Source organism: Hyperoodon ampullatus (assembly GCF_949752795.1).
Source record: "Hyperoodon ampullatus genome assembly, chromosome: 2".
Taxonomy (NCBI): domain Eukaryota; kingdom Metazoa; phylum Chordata; class Mammalia; order Artiodactyla; family Ziphiidae; genus Hyperoodon; species Hyperoodon ampullatus.
In genome coordinates, this window is record NC_136915.1 from 143987213 (window position 1) to 144011384 (window position 24172).

General features: G+C 37.7%; 1 protein-coding gene across 2 annotated transcripts in view; it reads right to left on the reverse strand.

Annotated features, from left to right (window-relative positions):
- SYT14 (synaptotagmin 14) overlaps nucleotides 1-24172 on the reverse strand; it is a gene marked incomplete at its 3' end in the record, with an annotated part of 227055 nt that overhangs the window by 37241 nt on the left and 165642 nt on the right. The window lies entirely within an intron of this gene.

Consider the following 24172-nt stretch of genomic DNA (forward strand, 5'->3'; position numbering starts at 1 on the left):
TTAAACAGAGCCAAATAAGTGATCATAATATTTATTTATTTATTATCTGGTTTGACAAATGACTTCAAGGCAGAAGTGGCTTTAGGGTTATGCTTATCTTTTTGGGTTCCAGTCTCTTCCCTATATTTGAACCTGGTAATTCCTCAAAATCTTATTACCTCTTAAGTGCTTAAGATATTTTTCCATATTTCATCCAGCTTTATTCAGTTACATTTAGCGAAAGGGTTAATCTAGTTATCCTAGCCCACCATTACCAGTCATGATTACCCTTCTAATTGACAATCTAACAATACTTTTAAATATCTCATGAAATATAAATGTGCAAAAGAGCCTGATGTTTAAAATTTCAGGATTTGTAAATTCAAAAGAAATTAAAGCCTAGAATAGAAAGTAATCTTACTTGCAACATACCCACAGCAGAACTGCAAAATTTTCAAGCATCCTAAAGGTACCTTTAAAAAGTGTTTGCTAAGTTTTCAAGAAAAGACATGTCTGTTGGATAAAAGTTAGACAATATTATTTATAAAATTAATCATGATATTAATAATGAGATAATCCTAGGACTGGATGTAATTGGTATGGTCTTCAAAAAGATTGAATGATTAAAAGAGACAAAGAAGATCCTTATATAATGATAAAGGGGTCAATCCATCAAAAGATGTAACAATTATAAATATCTATACACCCAACATCAGAGCACCTAAATATATACAGCAAAAACAAACAGAGCTAAAAGAAGAAATAAACAGCAATACAATAATAGCTGGATAATAGCTGGGGACTTTCATACCCCACTCTCAACGATGGATAAATCATCTAGTCAGAGAATCAGCAAGGAAATGGCAGATGTGAACAACATTACAGACCATATGGACCTAAGAGACACATAGAGACCATTCTATCTAACAACTGCAGAATATACAATCTTCTCAAGTGCACATGGAACATTTTCTAGGATGGACCATAGGTTAGGCTCCAAAACAAGTCTTATCAAATTCAAGAAGATTGAAGTCATACCAAGTATCTTCTCTAACCACAATGGTTTGAAAGTAGAAATCAATAACAGAAGGAAAACTAAATTCACAACTACACAGAAATTAAACAACATTCTCTTGAACAATCAATGGATCAAAGAAGAAATTAAAGGTGAAATAAAGAAGTTTCTTGAGACAAATGAAAATGGAAATACAACATACCAGAACTTATGGGATGTAGCAAAATCAGTTCTAAAAGCACAGTTCATAGCAATAAACATCTACATTAAGAAGCAAGAAAAATCATCTATAAACAACCTAATGCTATGTCTTAAGGAGCTAGAAAAAGTAGCACTGAGCCCAAAGTTAGCATAAGGGAGGAAATAATAAAGATTAAAGCAGAAATAAATGAAATAGAGAACAGAAAAATAATAGAAAAGATCAACCAAACTAGGAGTTGGTTCTGTGAAAAGAAAAAACGAAGTTGACAAACCCTTAGCTACACTAACCAAGTGAAAAAAAAAGAGGACACACTGGGCACCTAGAAGAAATGGAAAACATACAACTTACCAAGACTGAATCAGGAAGAAATAGAAAGTTTGAACAGACCAATTACTAGTTAGGGGATTGAATCAGTAATCAAAAATCTCCCCATGAAGAAAACCCAGAACCAGATAGCTTCACTGGTGAATTTTACCAAACATTTAAAGAAGAATTAACACCAATACTTCTCAAATTCTTCCAAAAAATTTAAAAGGAAAGACTATTTCCAAACTCATTTTACGAGGTCAGCATCATCCTGATACCAAAGTTAGATGAGGACACTACTAGAAAAGGAAACTACAGGGCAATATCCTTGATGAATACAGATGCGAAAATTCTCAACAAAATACTCACAAATCAAATTCAGCAGCACGTTAATGTTAATGGGATGCAAGGGTGGTTTAACATATGCAAATCAGTCAATGTGCTACATCATATTAACAGAATGAAAGACAACAATCATATGATCATCTCAATATACGCAGGAAAAGCATCTGACAAAATCAAACATCAATTCATGGTAAAGACTCTCAACAAATTAGGCAAAGGAGGAACATATCTCAACATAATTAAGTCCATAGAAGACAAATCCATGGCTAATATCATACTCAACAGTGGAAGTTGAAAGCTTTTCCTTTAAGATCAGGAACCAGACAAGGTAGCCATTCTCACCACTCCTATTCAACATACTAATGAAAGTCCTAGCTAGAGCAATCAGGGAACAAAAAGAAATAAAAAGCATCAGAATTGGAACAGAAGAAATAAAACTGTCTCTATTACAGATGATATAACTTTATAGAGAAAATCCTAAAGACTCAATCAAAAAACATTTAGAACTAATCAAGGCATTTGGTAAAGTTGCAGGATACAACATTAACATCTAAAAATCAGTAGCATTTCTATACATGAAAAACAAATACTCTGAAAAAGAAATAAAGAAATTGATCCTATTTATATAGCATCAAAAATAAATTTGAACAAGGAGGTGAAAGATCTCTACTCTGAAAACTGCAAGACACTGACCAAAGAAATCAAAGACAATATGAATAAATAAAAAGGTATCCTATGTTCATGGACTGAAAGAATTAATATTGTTAAAATATCAATACTACCAAAAGCCATCTATAGAATCAATGCAATCCCTATCAAGATTCCAATGGAATTTTTTACAGAAATAGAAAAAACATTCCTAAAATTTCTATGGAACTACGAAAGACCCTGAATATTGAAAGAAATCCTGAGAAAGAAGAAGAAAATAGGAGGTATCACAACTTCTTGATTTCAAAATATACTATATAGCTATAATAATTAAAACTGTAAGGTACTGGCATAAAAATAGACAAACAGGTCAATGGAACAGAATTGAGAGCCCAGAAATAAACTCAAGTATATACTAATATTTGAAAAGGGAGCTATGAATATTCAATGAGGAAAAGATAGTCTTTTCAATAAAGAGTGTCATGAAAACTGGTTATTCACATGCAAACGAATGATATTTGACCCGTCTTACACTACTCACAAAAATTAACTCAAAATGTATTACCAACTTAAATGTAAAATGTGAAACTGTAAAACTCCTTGATGAAAACATAGGGGAAAAGTTCCTTGACATCAGTCTTGGCAATGATTTTTTGGGGTCTGACAGCAAAGCACAGGCAACAAAAGCAAAAATCAACAAGTGGGACTATATCAAACTAAATAGCTTCTCCAGAGCAACAAAATGAAATGACAATTATAAAACGGGAGAAAATATTTGCAAACCACATATCTAATAATGGATTAATATGCAAAACATATAAAAAACTCACACAACTCAACAGCAAAAACCCAAACAATCCAACTTAAAAATGGGCAGAGGACCTGAATAGACCACTTCCCAAAGAAGATATACAAATGGCCAACAAGCACATGAAAAAGTGCTCAACATCACTAATCACTGAGGAAATGCAAATCAAAACTACAATGAGATATCACCTCACACCTTTTAGAATAGATATTTAAAAAAAGACAAGAGACAACAAACACTGGCAAGGATATGGGGGAAAAGGGAAACCTACTGCATTGCTGGTGGGAATGTAAACTGGTGCAGCCACTATGGACAACGGTATGGAGGTTCCTCAAAAAATTAAAAATAGAACTATCATGTGATCCACCAATTCTACTTCTGAAATCACTATCTTGAAGATATATTTGCACACCCATGTTCACTGCAGCATTATTCACAATGCCAAGATATGGAAACAATCTAAGTGTCCATCAACAGATGAACAGATAAAGAAAATTTGATACACACACACAACTTTAAAAATGAAGAAAATTCAAACAAAAATGAAAACAGACTCATTGATTCAAAGAACAAATCAATGGTTGACAGAAGGGAGGGAGGTGTGGGGTGAAACAGGTGAGGGGAATTAAGAGATATAAACATCCAGCTATAAAATAAAGAAGCCACAGGGATGTAATATACAGTATAAGAAATATGGTCAATAATATTATAGTAACTGTGTATGGGGACAGATGGTTATTAGGCTTATCGTGATCATTTCATAATGTATGCAAATGTCAAATCACCTAACATAATATTTTATTAACTATATTTCAATTTTTTATAAAAGGGAAAAAATGAAGCAAAAGTCAGATAGACAAGCACTGTACAATCTCACTTTTATGTGGAACCTAAAAACATAAAACTTGTAGAAACAAGAGAGTAGAATGGTGGCTGCCAGGGGCCGAGAGGTGGGGGAAATGGGGAGATGTTGGCCAGAGGGTACAAAGTTTCAGTTATAAAATGAGTAAGTTCCAGGAATCTAATGTATAGCATGGTGACTATAATTAATAATACTGTATTGTGCACTTGAAAATTGCTATGGGAGTGAAGCTTTAATGTTCTCACCATAACAACAACAAAATGGTAAGTAAGTGAGGTAAAGGATGTACTGACTAACCTTATTGTGGTAAGCATTTCATACTATACATGTGTATTAAATCATTCAAATTTAAAACACCTTAAAGTTACACAATGTTATATGGAAATTATATCTCAATAAAGCTGGGGGGGCGGAATCTCAGGAACAGTTAAGAGGTATAGTCAGACCTATAACAAACAGTAGGGAAGATTCAGGCCAGATACATGAGAATCCAAGAGACACCAGGGACTTGTCAGTACCACGGACAGTTCCATGCTGAAACAGTTTCCCTTAGGCTTTAATCCCAGGAGGCCAAAATTTATATCTAGTTGCAATATTCTTAAGTTTATACCTGATGGCCATTTTATAGACACCTAGACAAGATAAATATCTCAATTATTTGTGACATAGAGTATAGCCATATGTTCTGTCTTAGTGGCCAATATAAGTTAGTTGCTATGATCAGCACAAGCATAATCATTATCATCGTCATTATTCCTGACCTCACTGAGGGCCTGGCAAAGTGTCATTAACTTAAAAAAAAAAACCTATTAAGTCCAAGCGGGCTGAGGAGGGTATCCTCAGGCGAGTGGGCCACCAGCCCAGGCAGGATGAGGAGCATGTCCATGCTGGGGTGGGGCAGAAGATATGAAGTGGTCACTTAGCATGGGGAGAAAGAATCCAGATGGGCAGCCTGATGCTGGCTATCAGATCCTGAGCAGGATGAGGAGGTGTGGCCTAGCCTGGGGTGTAGAGGCCCCAGCAGGGTCAGGAAGACATCCTGCTGAGGGCACTGAGGTGTGAAACAGAATGGGCTGTCAGACACTTAGCAGGGTGAGGGCACCCATTAATAGGATGGGTCAGTATGGGCTGTCAGATCCCACATAGGGTAGGGAGGCTGTTTCCACAGAAGGGTGATGCAACGCAGGGTGCCACAGCCAAGCCTAGGCAGGCTGAGAGATCCTCTAGGCAGTGGTGGCGGTGGGGATGCAGACTGGTAGGGATGTCAGAGGACAAGCACGATAAGGACTTCCATGCAGGAGGAGCGAAGAGACACAGGAATCTGGAGCCTGAGTCTGGGGAGGAGGGTATGGGTATGGAGGATGTGATGGTTGCAGTGGAATACTGGTTACATATAAAAAGATTGACCAAATTAAGTTAATACATTAAGGATAGTAGGAGGCTTCTCACTATCGAAGATGGTACTTAGAAATTAGAATGAACCCTGTGGTGAAGTGGAACTGGTCATCTCAGTGTGAATGCATGGCTTTCAATACAGACATAGAAATAAATATAAATATGTATGTATACACATACATATTAATAGAATACTACTACTTAAAAACAGAATAAATATTTCATGTCTTGTATCTATGAAAAAGCCATGAAAGATATTTTGGATAGTTTATATGTTACTAGTGTAAAATTAAAGCTTCCAAAATTTACATTTTCTTTCATATTTTATAAGTCCTACTTCTATATTAATGAGACTATCCATATCAAAAGGGAAAATATTTTTAAAAATTACCACATAGAATGTTAACAGGGACCAAATGAATCGTGAAGATAATGAACTGTGGGTTCCTACCAAAAGAAAACAAAACTAAGCTACTCTTATGCAAAAAATAGGTAAAAGGTGAAAGTAGTAGTGTGATGGTAGTAGTAATGTAGTGATGATGATGATGATATTGGCACAACTAATATTTACTGAGGGCTTACTAAGTCCCAGGTACTGTGTAACTACTTTACACAAATCTTAATGACACTCTCACCAATGCATTAGAACAATGATGATTTCAGTTTAAATTTATAAACACCTTGAACTTCAAATTTCCTTTCTTAAACTTTAAAATGGTAATAACAATTCTCTTATGCCACAAAACAGACTATTTGAAGATTAGCTCTGATTCAAAATTTGAACGTTATGAGTAATTTAGTGACAAATAGCAAAATATGATTTATATGTTCATTAAAATGTGAACATAGAAGGATATTACTGAGAGTCTTAATGGAACTTCATTCGTAATGAATTCCCTAGCTATCAGAGTTATTTGACATGACTACTGTTGCTTTTGTACATATCCTCATAGAGCATTCAAAGCAGTTCCCAGGAAATGAAATGTTAACAGAAATAGCAATGCCTTTTATTTCACTTTATCACGATGTGTACTATTTTGGAATAAAATTTGTAACGCTATTCTCATTCCCTACCTATGTAATTTTACAGTCTGAATTTCAGGACAGTCCAAGTGGCACTACACTATAAAGATGGCCTTGAGGACAGTTACTGGGCCCTTGGCATATTTTCTCAAATTCATGTTCCTAAAAGACCACTGAAACCCAGGAAATGCTGAATTTGTCAATTTCTGAAAAATTTAGTTCTAATATCTTCAGTGTCTCAATAAACTTTGTTTAAATAAACTGAATCCAAAGAAAATCTAATCTATAATATTCTAGGTTTTATATACAGTGAATATTTTTGGTGACACAATTTTTCTTATTGGCCATAAGGACTTTAATTCCCTTCAAAATGTTTTTCATCTTTTTCTGTTCTCAAAATATGTCAAGCTTCTAATGAGTCAAGGAGATAAATAATTTTAATATTTTATAATATATCTGAAATACAAAGTTTTTAAAGAAACCAAGGCAATGAAACTTAACAGTTACTAGTATGCATAACCATTTCTTCCTATTCAGCCTATTTCAAAATAATTTATAAAAATCTAATTCTCTTTACAAGTATTTAAAATAAAACTCTTTGTGTTAAAGGTGATTTTTAATAGTTGGTTACAATTTGAGCAGATTGTTTTGGAAAAATGTAGTATTAACAAGTCTTACAGTAGAGTTTTCTGAATGATATGGTTAGTTTCACATTAAATCTTATAGTCAGGTGCAACAGGTGTTTCAGAACTTGGCAATGACTTGTTTTAGTCCTCTGGCCATCCAGGAAATGACAGTGAAGAATAAGATGTGGAGATAAGATAGGTTCTGTAGGGCAACGATAATCAATGCTGCTCAGGCATCTGGGTCTCCTGTAGAGCCTTTTAAAGATGCAGATACTCTGGCCCCACTCCTTTAAGTGTTTGATTCAACAGGTCTACATGGGGGCCTATTCATCTTTCGTTTAAAAACTCCCCAAGTCATACTAGTGTAATCAGGATTGAGAAGCACAGTTTTTAGGATTTGGTACATAGCCAATTAAGCATATCAGAAAGACACTGTGTGAAACACAGAACTCAAGATTCCTGAAGCGACATGCAGAAAAGTATGCCTAATTCTGAGGTATTATCAAATTTTCTGAAATAGGATTTCATTGACGGTATGTCCAATCACTAAAGTTTTGGTGAATTTTATTTTCAAGGAATTGAAATAAACATTATATTGGACATGAGTCAGTTATCTCCCTAGCATCCATTCACCACTTCCTTCCAGTAGTGAACAAACTCCTTTTCATTTCTTATCTAATGTGGTTTGGGAAGTGACCCACTGCTCAGCTCTAGGGCTAAAGCTAATCAGTGCAGCCCACCCCTGTAGCCATAGTGATTGGTTCTGAATGGGCATGTAACCTAGTGAGACACAAAAAGTTTCAACAGGGCCACTATATGAAACCTGATTATAAAGTTGACACATGGAAGACAGGGTGGTAGGGGAGTACAAAGAGAAAGAAACCAGGACCTTAGTGATATCTGAATCACTGGATCAAGCCATGCCTGAAAGCAGACCTACTATCTGAACCTTCCCTTATTGTTCAAGCCATTTTGAGTTGGTTTGCATTCTCTTGAAACTGACAGAATCTTAACTGATGTATTTACTCAATGTAATCACTGGCTCTTCATGGGTAATTTCAGTTAAATAAATGAAGGTGTGGGATTTTCCAAAGAGGAAACTTTTCTTCATATTTTTACTATCATTTCATTGACATTTCTTTATAATTCTACTTCCCTTAATTATTTTTGAATGCCCAAAGAACATACACTGCTAAATATTTTAAAATGAAACCAAAGGCAATAAAAGATGAAGAGATCTAATGAAATACAGAAAACAAATAAAAATATATCCTCTGAAGTTACCCCAAAGTATAAACCTTATATATTTTATTATTAACATTTTCTATACCAGTGGCCTTGAAATTTTAATGTATTTAATGACCACTTGGGGAATTTGTTTAAAATAAAGATTGCTAGGTTGCTTCCTAGTGATTCTGATTTTGTGGATCTGGTGTTGAGCCCCCAAATTGATGTAAATGACTGAGAGAGCTCACTGTGAGAAACTGCTTTTAAACTACATGAGAGAAGAGGGTTAGGTATTAGATTCGTTTCAGAACAAACATTTTAGATTTTAATTTTGCATTTTAAATATTCATTGTTTGGAGTGGCATTTATAATATGTATGTAAAAATATGAAACAAACCCAAAGGTAAAAAAGTCTTGAGTTCTTATTAAAAGAACAATTAGGGGGAAGGGAAGAAATACTTTATATAAGGTATAAACTTGCTTGCTTTAACAGTATAAGACAGCTGTTCACCAGTGCATAAACTTAAAACTGTACCCAGCACATGGAAGCACTATTCAAGTTGAAGAAAGTAAATGAATGTTCCTTTTCTTTTTTTTCTTTCTTTCTTTTTTTTTTTTTTTGCAGTACGCGGGCCTCTCACTGCTGCGGCCTCTCCCGTTGAGGAGAACAGGCTCCGGACGCGCAGGCCCAACGGCCATGGCCCACGGGCCCAGCCGCTCCGCGGCATGTGGGATTCTCCCGGACCAGGGCACGAACCCGCGTCCCCCGCATCGGCAGGCGGACCCCCAACCAACGTGCCACCAGGGAAGCCCTGTTCCTTTTCTTTAACCTCTTTTACTGGTGTAATTATTTTCAGAAATTATATATTAAAAATTATTTTAACTAGGATCAAACCCTAGTTACAACTGACAGTGTCCTTGTACAGCACGGACTACCTAGATACAAATTTTAAAAACTGAAAATTTAAAATCTAAAATCTCAGACCTCTTATTCCAACATTAACAATAAGCCTTTACTGTGAACTGTGTCAGTCTGGGTTCAGTGAAGGAAACAGAAATCACTTCAGGTATTTTAAGAAGAAGAAGATTTAATTCAGGAAATCAGGTGCGTACAGAATCGTTGGGAGAGCTGGAGCAGCAGGGGCCAGGCTGGTCCTGCAGGAATGACTGCTAGAACACAGAAAATCTGACTCACCAAGGAATATATTGTACTTACCAAGAAGGTGGGGAGATACAGTATGAGTTAAAAAACATAACTATTTTAGCTTCATCAAGGGATCAGGAAGTCATCACTGCCATTGCAATTACTTCTTAGCATCCATGAAGCTGAAAACTAGCTATTAGAATGTTGCTAGAGGTAGACAAACACCTTCCCTTGAACTTGCCTGCCTGGGGCAGCAGGAAGATGGCCTCTGTCTCACGTTCACCTTGCAAATCTTGCATGAATGCATTTAATTGGGGGAACCTGATTAGCATTCAGAACTCTAGGGAATCTGGGAAGTGTATTCCTCTGAAGCACAGGAAAGAAACTAGAAAAGGTTGGGAATATTTACAGATTGCCAAGCAATCAAATGTAACACAGTAACACTGGAATAGTCAAAGTCACTAAAGTACATTTTTATCATCTGTAAAATGGGGATAAATAATGATACCCATAATAGAGTTATGATGAAGGTTTAAGGAGCTAATACATACAAAACACTTAATACAGTGAAAATTACTTTCCTTTGCAATTTTGAAGGCTTAAGCTTCTAGCATCTAGCATTGTAGCTGAGAAGTCTGATGCCATTCTGATCTTCATTCATTTCTATGTGACCTGGGCCCATTTAGGATCTTCTCTTTACCCGTGGTGTTCTGAAATTTCACAATGATGCGCCTAGTCTGGACTTTTTCATTTATTGTTCAGGTTCTTTATTTGGAAACTCAAGTCCTTCAGCTTTGGCAAATTTTCTTGTATTTTAATACAACTTCCTCTCCGCTGTTTTTTTTTTGTTTGTTTGTTTGTTTTTTATGATTCACTATTTAGTCATATGTTAAATCCTCTTAGATTGTCTAAGTCTCTATTTTTTGTCTTTACATCTACTTTTTCTACTCTATTTTTCTTTTCTATTTCTGGAGATTTCTCTTCATTTCTATCTTCTGAATAATGTGGATCAGCAAAATTTTTCTGTAAAGAGCCTGAGAGTAAATAATTTTGGCTTCATGAGCCGTATGATCTCAGTCACAACTACTCACTCTGCTGCTGTAGTGCAAAAGCAGCCATACACAGTATGTAAGCAAATGGGCATAGCTGTATTGCAAGAAAACTTTATTTACAAAAACAGCTGGTGAGCTGTATTTGACCCATGGGCCATAGTTTGCCAATCCTTCCATCCTTGTACTGACCCGTCCAGAACATGCTTTATTTTGGCAATCATATTTGTAATTCACAAAAGCCCTTTCTTCTACGATTGTTCCTTTTTCAGAGTATTCGTCCTCTTTTTAAAAAGTGTATATGTATATAATATCTTATCAAATCTTTCTGAAAATTCTAATTTGAATTAGTTTTTAATTTTCTTCTCATCTCTACATTATGTACTCTTCCCTGAGGGTAATTTTTTAAAAAATGTTTATCTTTGGTTTTCTCTTTCCTGGTAGAGTTTTTCCCTTGGTGTCTCCTGAGCTATGACTGCCTGTTCATATTTAAGAATGCATCACCAAAGAGCTGATCAAAAACCCTATACTTTTAAACATAATTTGTTCACTGACCATCATAAATGTGTGGGGGACCCACACATATCAGCATGAGGTGGTCTTAGCTTGGACAACTGAGTTTTCCCTGAGAAGTAATGATATGATATGTATTGCCCAGCTCTAGGCACAAGCCTGCCACTACTTTTCATGACAGATGGAGATACAACAGCGCATTTTATAGACTTTGAGAGATTCTCATTTTTAATTCCCAGACTCACACTATCCTCTGCTGTACCTAGAAGTATGTATGGTTTTGTGGGTCAGATTAATTCTCTCCTGCTTCTATGTTCACTTTTCACTAGGTTCCTCCACCCACACTGTCTTCCAGACACTAATCTGCTAATGCCCTCATTCCATTTCTCTTTGACCTTGTGGGTACAAGTGTGAATGTGTATGTGTGTGTGTATTTAATTCTTTAACCAAGATACTATCTGTTTAGTGGATCACAGAAAGAAAAGGAAATAAACGTATGTGGTTAATCCACTACACTTAACTGTAAGAATAAACAAACCATTCCTTACATTTTCTTCTGGTAGTGTCAGTTTATGCAAACATGTTTAATATATACTAGGACTTGTCATATATTCAATTTTTTCAAGTTCAATAATACGTTTATAAATTAAGAACCTGGATTCAGAAACTGTGATAACTGGACAAGGCTAAGCATTTAGGAAAGACTTTGCTATGCAAATTTATTACCTAAATAAGATTTAAAAGAATGTCTTAGACTTCCCTGGTGGCATAGTGGTTAAGAACCCGCCTGGCCAATGCAGGAGACATGGGTTCCAGCCCTGGTCCGGGGAAGATCGCACATGCCACGGAGTAACTAAGCCCGTACGCCACAACTACTAAGCCTGCACTCTAGAGCCCGCGAGCCACAACTACTGAAGCCCACGCACCCAGAGCCCATGCTCCGCAACAAGAGAAGCCACCACAGTGAGAAGCCCACGCACCGCAAAGCATAGCCCCTGCTCGCTGCAACTAGAGAAAGCCCGCACATAGCAACAAAGACCCAACACAGCCAAAAATAAATAAATTAATTAATTTAAAAAAGGAGAGAGAATGTGAGAATGTCCCAAGAGAGCAAATTTTTACACTATAAAAGCAAAACTTTATGTACAAGCTACTGACATGCAAATTATAAATAACATTAGTTAATTCTTTGTATGGACTATTAATAGTTCACAATTATTCACTGCCCCTCACTGTTGATATCACATGACTTGCTTTAGACCAGAGGTCAGCAAACTACAGGTTTAAAACGAATGCTGCCTGCGGCCTCTTGTTTTTATGCAGCCAGCATGCTAAGAGTGGTTTTATATTTTAAAAAATGGTTCTAGGGGGAGTGACCAAGATGGCAGAGCAGAAAGATCTTGAGCTCACCTCCTCCCCCGGGCACAGAAAAATTACAACTATTTAAAAAGCAACTATCAATGAGAACAACCAAAAGACTAGCAGAAAAGATTCTCCATAACTAAAGATATAATAAAGGAACCACAATGACACAGGTAAGAGGAGTGGAGACATGTGGTATCATCAAGACCCATACCCCTGGGTAAGCGACCTACAAACAGGAGGACAATTAAAACTGCAGAGGTTCTCCCCAAGAAGCAAGGGGTCTGAGACCCACATCTGGCCCCCAGCCCAGGGGTTCTGCACTGGGAAGACAAGCCCCCAGGATATTTGGTTTTGAAGGCCAGTGGGGCTTTACTTTTGAGAGACCTAGAGGGCCGTGGGGATTAGAAACTCCACTCTTAAAGGGCACACACAAAATCTCACACACTCTGAGACCCTGGGCAGAAGTAGTATGAAAGGAGCCTGGGTCAGACCCACCTGCTGGTTTTGGCAAGCCTCGTGGAGAGGCAGGATGCCTTTGGGACTCACTCTGGGGACAGAGACCCTGGCTGCAGCCATTTTTGGGAGCCTATTCTACCACATGGACACCGGTGCTGGCAAGCGCCATTCTGGAATCCCCCCTCTAGCCTGTAAGTGCTGAGACCCGACCCTGTCCACCAGCTGGTCAGCACCAGTCCTGAGTCTTCCCAGGCCAAGCAGCTAGCTGGGTGGGGACACAACCCTACCTATCAGCAGGCCAGTTGCTATAGGACACCATGAACCTCCAGCCACCCAGGGACCTAGAATCGCCCACGAGGGGCTGGGCAGCATTCCCAGGACTCCCTAGGCCTCAGCCCCACCCATCAGTGGGCCAACACCATCGCCCTTCAGCCAGCCATGTCAAGATGCAGTCCACCCACTAGCAGGCTGGCAATACCCTGGGATGCCCTGGGCCCCAACCCTGACCACCAGCCGGCCAACACGAGCTCTGGGACACTTTGGGCCCCTTAGCCAGCTGCCCTGGGATCTGGACCTAACCACCAGTAGGTACCAATAGGTACCAGTAGGTACCACCAGCTCTAGAAAACCCTGTATCCCGAAGCCAGTCATGTCAGGAATGGCCCTGCCCACTACCAGACTAACACTAGCTCTAGGATCCCTAATTCAAAAAGATATATGCATCCCTATGTTCACTGCAGCATTATTTACAATAGCAAAGATATGGAAGCAACCCAAGTGCCCATCAATAGATGAATGGATAAAGAAGATGTGGTACATATACAATGGAATATTACCCAGCCATAAAAAAGGATGAAAGCTTGCCATTTGCAAAACATGGATAGACCTAAAGGTATTATGCATAGTGAAATAAGTTAGACAAAGGAAGACAAATACTGTATGATTTCACTTACATGTGAAACCTAAAAAAACAAAACAAACGAACAAACGTAACTAAACAGAAACATAGTCATAGATACAGAGAACAAAGAGGTAGTTGCCAGAGGGAAGTGAAGTGAAGGGAGAAGAGATATCAGTGAGGAAGATTAAGAAGTACAAACCTTCAGTTACAAAAGAAATGAGTTAGGGGTATAAAATGTACAGTGTGGGGAATATAGTCAATAATTATGTATTATTTTTGTATGGTGACAGACGGTAACTAGACTTACCCTGGTTATCATTTTGAAATGTACAGAAATATTGAATCACTATGTTGTATACCAGGAACTAACATAGTATTGTAGGTCAGTTATACTTTAAAAACAAACAAACAAGCAAACTCATAGAAAAAGAGATCAGATTTGTGGTTATCAGAGGTGGGGGTTAGAGGGAGGGGGAATTGGATGAAGGCAGTCGAAAGGTACAAACTTCCAGTTATAAGATAAATAAGTACTAGGGTGTAATGTACAACATGATAAATATAATGAACACTGCTGTATGTTATGTATGAAAGTTGTTAAGAGAGTAAACCCTAAGAGTTCTCATCACAAGAAAAAAATAATTTTTTTCTATTACTTTTATTTTGCATCTATATAAGATGATGGATGTTCAATAAACCTACTATGATAATCATTTCACAATGTATGTAAGTCAAATCATTATGCTGTACACCTTAAACTTATATAGTGCTGTATGTCCATTGTATTTCAATAAAACTGGAAGAAAATAAACAAATAAAATAAGTTAAGTAAGGGTTAAAGAATAAAACGAACATGTGACAGAGACCATATGTGGCCTGTGAAGCCTAAAAATAGTTAACTTTCTGGCACTTTATAGAAAAAGTTTGCCAACCTCTGCTTTAGACCCTTGAAATGTCAGTGGAAGTAGCATGTGTCAATTTTGGGCAGAAGCTTTAAGAAGCTTTAAAAGATAAGGTTTTAGTTTAGTTTGCCACGTCCTCTATCTGACAACCAGCAAAGTTTCAGAAAGATCCTCCCCTATCAGTTTGGATCCCAGAATGAAGATGACAAGGAATAGAGCCATAACTGACCCATAATATGGACATGCAGCACAAGTGAGAAAGAAACCTTTGTTGTTTATAAGGCATTAAAAGTTTTAGGGTTTGTTATCTCAGAATAATCTAGCCTAAACTGCCTTATACATTTTGCTAATGTAATACGCGTTTCTCTATATGCCTGAAAATAATAAAACTGTATTTATTTAGATAATATTTATAATTCAGCATTCTTAATAATTACTCAAAATATATTTCTAAAAAGCTGTATCTTAAAAACATTCAAGGATTGAATTATATTTAGTTCCTAAAAAATTATTTTACCAGCTACTTGTATTGTTGGACTAAGCATTCTTTGTATTGTTAGATCAGAGCACTTTTGGTACAGGTGAACTTATTTGCAAAGCAGAAATAGAGACACAGATATAGACAGCAAACTTATGGATACCAAGGGGGGAAGGGAGGGTGGGATCAGCTGGGAGATTGGGATTGACAATATATACACTACTGTGTATAAAATAGATAACTAGTAAGGACCCACTGTATAGCACAGGGAACTCTACTCAGTGCTCTGTGGTGACCTAAATGGGAAGGAAATCTAAAAAAAAAGGGGATATATGTATACGTATGGCTGATTCACTTTACTGTACAGCAGAAACTAACAACACAACACTGTAAAGCAACTATACTTCAATAAAAATTAATTTTAAAAAAGCACTTTTTCCCCTCTTTTCCAGACTGCAATGTTCCTTCTGATTTTGAAACTTGAAAAAGACAATGTAAATTTTCACTTAAGAACTAGCACTTAATTCAGATTAAATTTATTCACACATGAATAGGACCCAATAAACAACATTAGTTAACATTTGTCTAATGCTATTTAATTTATAACATTTAGAGTTCCTGCTCTGTGCCAGATGATGTTCTTTACATGGATTAACTTTTTTTTTTTATCATTCCTTTTTACAAATGAAAAAAATGAGACACACAGAGGTTGAGTATTTACCCAAGAACACATAGTTAGGAAGAAGTGGGGAACCAAGACGTGGAACCACGGACCTCAGAACCTCTATGCTCCCAACCTCTATGCTATACCAACCCTCCTAAATGCAAATATAAACTTGATCTTGAAAATCCAACAATTTCAGTATTAAAATTATAAATTTCCACTATCAAGTAATTTTAAACCTTTTATGACAAACCACAAGTGAGTTAGTATAAAGAATACAGTTTCAGAACTTTAATTTAGCTTAAGGGACAATGACAGCTTTCATTTCAAAGAAGAATATACCCACCCCCCCGGGTAAGCTGACTAATATGAAAAATGTACTTATAGGCGGGCTTCCCTGGTGGCGCAGTGGTTGAGAGTCCGCCTGCCGATGCAGGGGACACGGGTTCGTGCCCGGGTCCGGGAAGTTCCCACATGCTGCGGAGCGGCTGGGGCTGTGAGCCATGGCCGCTGAGCCTGCGCGTCCGGAGCCTGTGCTCCGCAACGGGAGAGGCCACAACAGTGAGAGGCCCACGTACGGCAAAAAAAAAAAAAAAAAAAAAAAATGTACTTATAATACATGATATTTTCTATCAACTAAATGTTATCGTATTCCTTTAAAAATCAGCCAAATTAAAGTTCAGTTTACTTTATTATTGTAGAATACGGAAATATTAAGAGATAGATAACTTTGACTATATAAATTATATACTTTGATTATGTAACATGAGATAATTAAAAATCTATGTGTACCAGACTTAAGTCTTCACTTCCAATTAGCTCTACTAGCTTTTTTTCTGCCTCAAAAGAATGTAATTAGTACTACTCTAACTATCAGTTGCCCCAAAGTGACAGACTATAAAATCAACACTGTAAGTAGGTAAGATATAGCCTATATAAACAATTCTAGGTCTAAGAGGAAAAGGGAAGACAAAAGTCATTATTTTTTTTTTAATTTATTATTTATTTATTTAATTTATTTTTGGCTGTGTCAGGTCTTAGTTGCAGCACATGGGGTCTTCGTTGTGGCACGTGGGTTTCTCTCTAGTTGTGGTGTGCAGGTTTTCTCTTCTCTAGTTGTGGCACGCAGGCTTCAGGGCACATGGGCTCTGTAGTTGTAGCACATGGGCTTAATTGCCCCACAGCATGTGGGATCTTAGTTCCCTGACCAGGGATCGAACCCGTGTCCCCTGCATTGTAAGGCGGATTCTTTACCACTGGACCACCAGGGAAGTCCCAAAAGTCATTATTTTTTGTAAGACCAGAAGTTATCTTTAAACTATAAAACAATAAATAATGGCAGAATGATTAAAATATATTAAGAATACATATTTTGAGACTTCCCTGGTGGTCCAGTGGTAAAGAATCTGCCCACCAATGCAGGGGACGCAGGTTTGATCCCTGGTTGGGGAACTAAGATCCCACATGTCGCGGGGCAACCAAGCCCGTGCGCCACAACAACTGAGCTCGCGCACCTCAACGAGAGACCCCGCATGCCACAAACTATGGAGTCCACAGGCCCTGGAGCCTGCGTGCCACAACTACAGAGCCCACATGCTCTGGAGCCTGCATGCCACAACTAGAGAGAGAAAACCCACAGGCCACAACGAGAAAGAAGCCTGCGCACCGCAACAAAAACATTCTGCATGTTGCAACTAAGACCCGATGCAGCCAAGGAAGAAACAAAAGAATACGTATTTTATTTCAGGTTAACAACTAATATTTCTAGTCTATGAAGGTTTTCACATACCTCATCTCATTTAATCATCACAACTTTGGGAAGTACTTAGGTCACATATCCCAATAGTATCCCAATTGCTAACATGTGTACTATGGAGACTTAGTCTTTTTTACAACAACAGCTTTGCATGCTCAACACCTAAAAATGTGTATTTCACTCAAATAGGAGTTCCCAGTAATGAATGAGCACACAGGGTACTTGCAGAGCCATGCTCATTTTCAGGGATAGAAATCATTTAAATATACCTGCTTCATATAAATAGCATCAGGAATTTATATATAAGCTTAAATGTACTATCATTTTTGACCAGAGTTGTTCCTTGCCTTGAATAGAATAAAAGAAAATGTAACTGTCAAATAGATATTTTTTCTGGCTCATTACATGTCCCTACAGAGTCCATAAAACAAATGTGATGATGAGACAGAAAACCCACTAATAAAAGGTTTCCTTCAAGTTTAATTTTTTAAAATAAAGTTCCTCTGTCCTAGACCTGAATGCAGTATGTCTTAAGCTCATATTCCACAATAAGAACATAAATGCATCAAATGTAAAAACTGCTTCTTTTTTAAATTAAATTTCAAATTTTCCAGAAAGAAAAATGTTTTTGTAATTAGTATTTAAATTCTCACTGTATGCCTAAATAGGCATCACCCTGGAAAAGCAGCATTAAACCCCATCAACCTCAAAATAAATGTCACAGCAGATAAAACCACAACTCTTTAGGAAGAAACATCCTCAATACTCCTAATTCAGATGAAAAAACTTTAATCAATACCATTACTACTGGTTGTTTTATGAAATATATTCTGATAAAATAGATTTTCATATCTACGATTTTTCAAAATTAGTATCTAGTACTTTAATGTTGTTTTTCCAATGAAGAACCTACTATTTTAAATTATCTGTCAAGACTTTAAATGTGAAAATCCTAGAATTAAGGATTTTGGTTTCGAAATACAGTTGCCCATTGGAAACTACCCTGCTATTTAATATTAACATGATGAGGAGAATGACTAGGAAAAAATAAAATGTTGCTTCTGTTTGGTATTTCTTTTATTTCTAAAGGGAAGGCCTCAAGGACAAGCTCGCTCAATGGTATTGTTCATTAATTATCATCCATTTACGAAAAGCCTAAGATAATGAACAAGAGGCACAGTGGATACAACTATTTTATTACTGTGAAACAATCCAGAAGAAAGGGAATTGCTTGCGGTAATATAATAAAGTGCTTCTTTAAGGTAAAATATATATATTTCACAGTTGTTGGTAATGATGAAGAAGGCATGTGTTCAGGATGTCCACCTTATAGACGCTCCAAAAGAATTTTTAAAAATAGTGGTCAAGGGCTTCCCTGGTGGCGCAGTGGTTAAGAATCCGCCTGCCAATGCAGGGCACACAGGTTCGAGCCCTGGTCCAGGAAGATCCCACATGCCACAGAGCAACTAAGCCTGTGCACCACAACTACTGAGCCTGCGCTCTAGAGCCCGCGAGCCACAACTACTGAAGCCCACACACCTAGAGCCCACGAGCCACAACTACTGAAGCCTGCACACCTAGAGTCCGTGCTCTGCAACGAGAAGCAACTGCAATGAGAAGGCTGCACACCACAATGAAGAGGAGCCCTTGCTCGCTGCAACTAGAGAAAGCCCACGTGCAGCAACGAAGACCCAACGCAGCCAATAAATTAAAAAAAAAATTGTGGTCGATATTTAGAATTTGAATGTTATATCTCTCTCCATGGTGTTTCTTTAGAAAACACTATTTTATCCCCTCTTACTCCATTTAATGCATTTTAATGTTCTTAATTATAGAATATGTTGCTCACCTGGACCCAAATTTACCTATCATAATATTTACTCCACTCTAAAATGATCAAATAGTACTCTCTTTCCAAAAAACATGTAATTTCTCTCATTAGTATTACAAACAATTGATATCAGTATCTTGGAAAAATTAATTGCATAAAATAAAATAGAGCAGGAAAGGAAAATATTACCTGGAATATTTATTACACTTAAGCTTATACTTTACTTTTCTGGCTTTTTTTGAAAAAATAATACAAAAAAAATGAAGTATGAGTTTATAGTTTAGCACTTGGATGGTTCAACTAAATGAACCCCAGTTAAGATGTTTGATGTTTTTCGTTCCCCAGACTAGATATAAAAAACAAATGATTTGGGTTTTTTGTTGTTTGTTTGTTTGTTTTTTGCGGTACGTGGGCCTCTCACTGTTGTGCCCTCTCCCGTTGCGGAGCACAGGCTCCGGACGCGCAGGCTCAGCGGCCATGGCTCACGGGCCCAGCTGCTCCGCGGTATGTGGGATCCTCCCGGACCGGGGCACAAACCCATGTCCCCTGCATCAGCAGGCAGACTCTCAACCACTGCGCCACCAGGGAAGCCCAAAACAAATGATTTTAGTCACTGAAATTTTAGTTTCTTCCACTCAATTCTTCTGCATGTTCAAAATTTCTTGAGACTTAACATTTAAACTTGACTTATTTTTAAACTAAGTTTAAACTTAACATTTAAACTAAGACTCTGATTTAAACAAAAAGCTTCCTTCTATGCTGTAACTTAGCTTCTCCCTTTCACTGATTTATCTGATTAACAATTCTTCATGTGAGACTAGTTATTCCCCTCTACCAGTAATATATGTTCACTTACTTTCTCTTTGAATAACTGCCTCTAAATAGGCCTATAACTATTTAGTTTTATACTAAAGTGAGCCATGACTCACATTACTGTTATTGTCTAGGAAACTGAATTGCATACATGCAGCTTCATGCAGCTTTCTCTTTGATGTAGTCATTTTTAACTGTGATCATTAATTTATCATGAAGTATTTATTTTAAATTGCTTTATGATGAAGAAGTGTAACCTACATTTAGAAAATGTAGATTTTTATTGACGATGGTAGTATGTGATTTGTAGCAAATATGAAAATAGATGAAGATTAGTTTTTTAAAAAACTTTTATTTTATACAGGAGTATAGTTGTTGTACAGTGTTGTCTTAGTTTTAGGTGTAAGTTTTTTTTTTTTAATAAACTTATTTATTTATTTATTTTTGGCTGTGCTGGGTCTTTGTTGCTGCACGTGGGCTTTCTCTAGTTGCGGTGAGTGGGGGCTACTCTTTGTTGCGGTGTGCGAGCTTCTCATTGCAGTGGCATCTCTTGTTGTGGAGCATGGGCTCTAGGCATGCGGGCTTCAGTAGTTGTGGCACACATGCTCAGTAGTTGTGGCTCGCAGGCTCTAGAGCGCAGGCTCAGTAGTTGTGACGCAAGGGCTTAGGTGCTCCGTGGCATGTGGGATCTTCCCGGACTAGGGCTTGAACCCATGTCCCCTACGTTGGCAGGCAGATTCCCAACCACTGCGCCACCAGGGAAGCCCAGGTGTAAGTTTAAAAAGCTATTTGCAAGGGGACTTCTATGGTGGTCCAGTGGTTAAGACTCCACGCTCCCAATACAGGGGGCCCAGGTCCAATACCTGGTCAGGGAACTAGCTCCCACATGCTACAACTAAGAGTTTGCATGCCACAACTAAAGACCCTGCTTCTGCAACTAAAGATCCCACATGCTGCAACTATAAGATCCTGCATGCCACCACTAAAGATCCTGCATGCCGCAAATAAGATCCTGCATGCCACAGTGAAGATCCCACACATGGCAACAAAGATCCTGTGTGCCGCAACTAAGACCCGGCCCAGCCAAATAAATAAAAAATAAAAAGCTATTTGCAAGAGGAGTCAAGATGGCACAATACGAGGATGCAGAATTCATCTCTCCTCACAAGTACATCAAGAATACATCTACAAATGGAACAATTCTCACAGAGCACCTGCTGAACATTAGTGGAAGAATTCGGATACCTAAAAGGACAAGAAAAATCTCACAACTGGGTAGAATGAAAGAAAGAAAAAAAGAAACGAGGAATCAATAAAGGGACCACCAACCCTGGCAGGAAGCTGAAGGTGAGGAGAGGTTCCTGCAATCAGAAAACCCCCCCACAGTGCGAAATCAGCTGGGAGAGAAAGCGACCTTTGGGGGATCGAAGGAGAATATAGCACACAGTCTGTGGAAGGCAGGATGAAGAATCTGTCTTGACGCCAAGACCAAGCTCCACCCAACTGCCTGCAGGCTCCAGTGCTGGACACCTCACGCCAAACGACTAGCAAGACAGGAACACAGCCCCACCTGTCAGCAGACAGGCTGCCTAAAATCATACTAAGCTCACAGACACCCCAAAACACGCCACCAGACGTGGCCCTGCCCATCAGAGGGAAAAGACTCAGCTCCACGCACCAGAGCAGAGGCACCAGTCCCTCACCAGGAAGCCTACACAAGCCCCTGGACCAATCTCACCAACCAAGTGGCACACAACAGAAGCAAGAGGAACTACAATCCTGGAGCCTGTGGAAAGGAGACTGTAAACACAGTAAGTTAGACAAAATGAGATGACAGAGAAATATGCTGCAGACAAAGAAGAAAGGTGAAAACCCACAAGACCAAATAAATGAAGAGGAAATAGGCAATCTACCAGAAAAAGAATGCAGAGTAATGATAGCAAAGATGATCCAAGATCTCTGAAACAGAATGGAGGCATGGATCGAGAAGATACAAGAAATACTTAACAAGGACCTAGAAGAACTGAAGAACAAACAGTCAGTAATGAACAACACAATAACTAAAATGAAAAATACACTAGAAGGAATCAGTAGCAGAATAACTGAGGCAGAAGAACGGATTAAGTGAGATGGAAGACAGAATGGTGGAAAGCACTGCCACGAAACAGAATAAAGAAAAAAGATGGAAAAGAAATGAGGATAGTCTCAGAGACCTCTGGTCCAACATTAAATGCACCAACATTTGAATTATAGGGGTCCCAGAAGAAGAAGAGAAAGACACAGGGTCAGAGAAAATATTTCAAGAGATTATATTTGAAAACTTCCCTACCGTGGGGAAGGAAATAGTCAACCAAGTCCAGGAAGCACAGAGAGTCTCATACGGGATAAATCCAAGGAGAAACATGCTGAAACACATATAAGTCAAACTAACAAATATTAAATACATAGAAAAAATGTTAAAAGCAGCAAAGGAAGAGCAACAAATATCATACAAAGGAATCCCCATGAGGTTATCAGCTGATTTTTCAGCAGAAATGCTGCAGACCAGAAGGGAGTGGCAGGACATACTTAAAGTGATGAAAAGAAAAAACTTACAACCAAGATTACTCTACCCATCAAGGATCTCATTCAGATTTGATGGAGAAAGCAAAAGCTTTACAGACAAGCAAAAGCTAACAGAATTCAGCACCACCAAACCAACTTTACAACAAATGCTAAAGGAACTTCTCTAGGCAGGAAACACAAGAGAAGAAAAAGACCTACAAAAACAAACCAAAACAATTAAGACAATGGTAATAGGCACATATATATCAATAATGACCTTAAATGTAAATGGATTAAATGCTTGAACCAAAAGACACAGACTAGCTGAATGGATACAAAAACAAGACCCGTATATATGCTGTCTACAAGAGAACCACTTCAGACCTAAGGACACATACAGACTGAAAGTGAGGGGATGGAAAAAGATATGCCATGCAAATGGAAATCAAAAGAAAGCTGGAGTAGCAATACTCATATCAGACAAAATAGACTTTAAAATAAAAACTATTACAAGAGACAAGGAAAGACACTACATACTGAGCAAGGGATCAATCCAAGAAGAATTATAAATATTTATGCATCCAACACAGGAGCACCTCAACACACAGGCAAACGTTAACAGGCAAAAAAGGGGAAAGCAACAGTGACACGATAATGGGGGAATTTAACACTCCACTTACACCAATGGATAGACCATCCAGACAGAAAATAAAAAAGGAAACACAAGCCTTTAATGACACATTAGAAAAGACAGACTTAATTAATATTTATAGGACATTCCAACTGAAAGCAGCAGAATACACTTTCTTCTCAAGTGCACATGGAACATTCTCCAGGACAGATCACATCTTGGGCCAGAAAACAAGCCTTGGTAAATTTAAGAAAACTGAAATCGCATCAAGAATATTTTCCAAGCAAAATGCTATGAGATCAGAAATCAATTACAGGAAAAAAATGTAAAAAACACAAACACATGGAAGATAAACAATACATTACTAAACAACCAAGCGGTCACTGAAGAAATCAAAGAGGAAATCAAAAAATACCTAGAGACAAATGACAATGAAAACACAATGATCCAAAACCTATGGGATGCAGCAAAAGCCGTTCTAAGAGGGAAGTTTATAGCTATACAAGCCTACCTCAAGAAACAAGAAAAATCTCAAATGAACAATCTAACCTTACACCTAAAGGAACTAGAGAAAGAAGAACAAACAAAACCCAAAGTTAGCAGAAGGAAAGAAATCATAAAGATCAGAGCAGAAATAAATGAAATAGAAACAAAGAAAACAATAGCAAAGATCAATAAACTAAAAGCTGGTT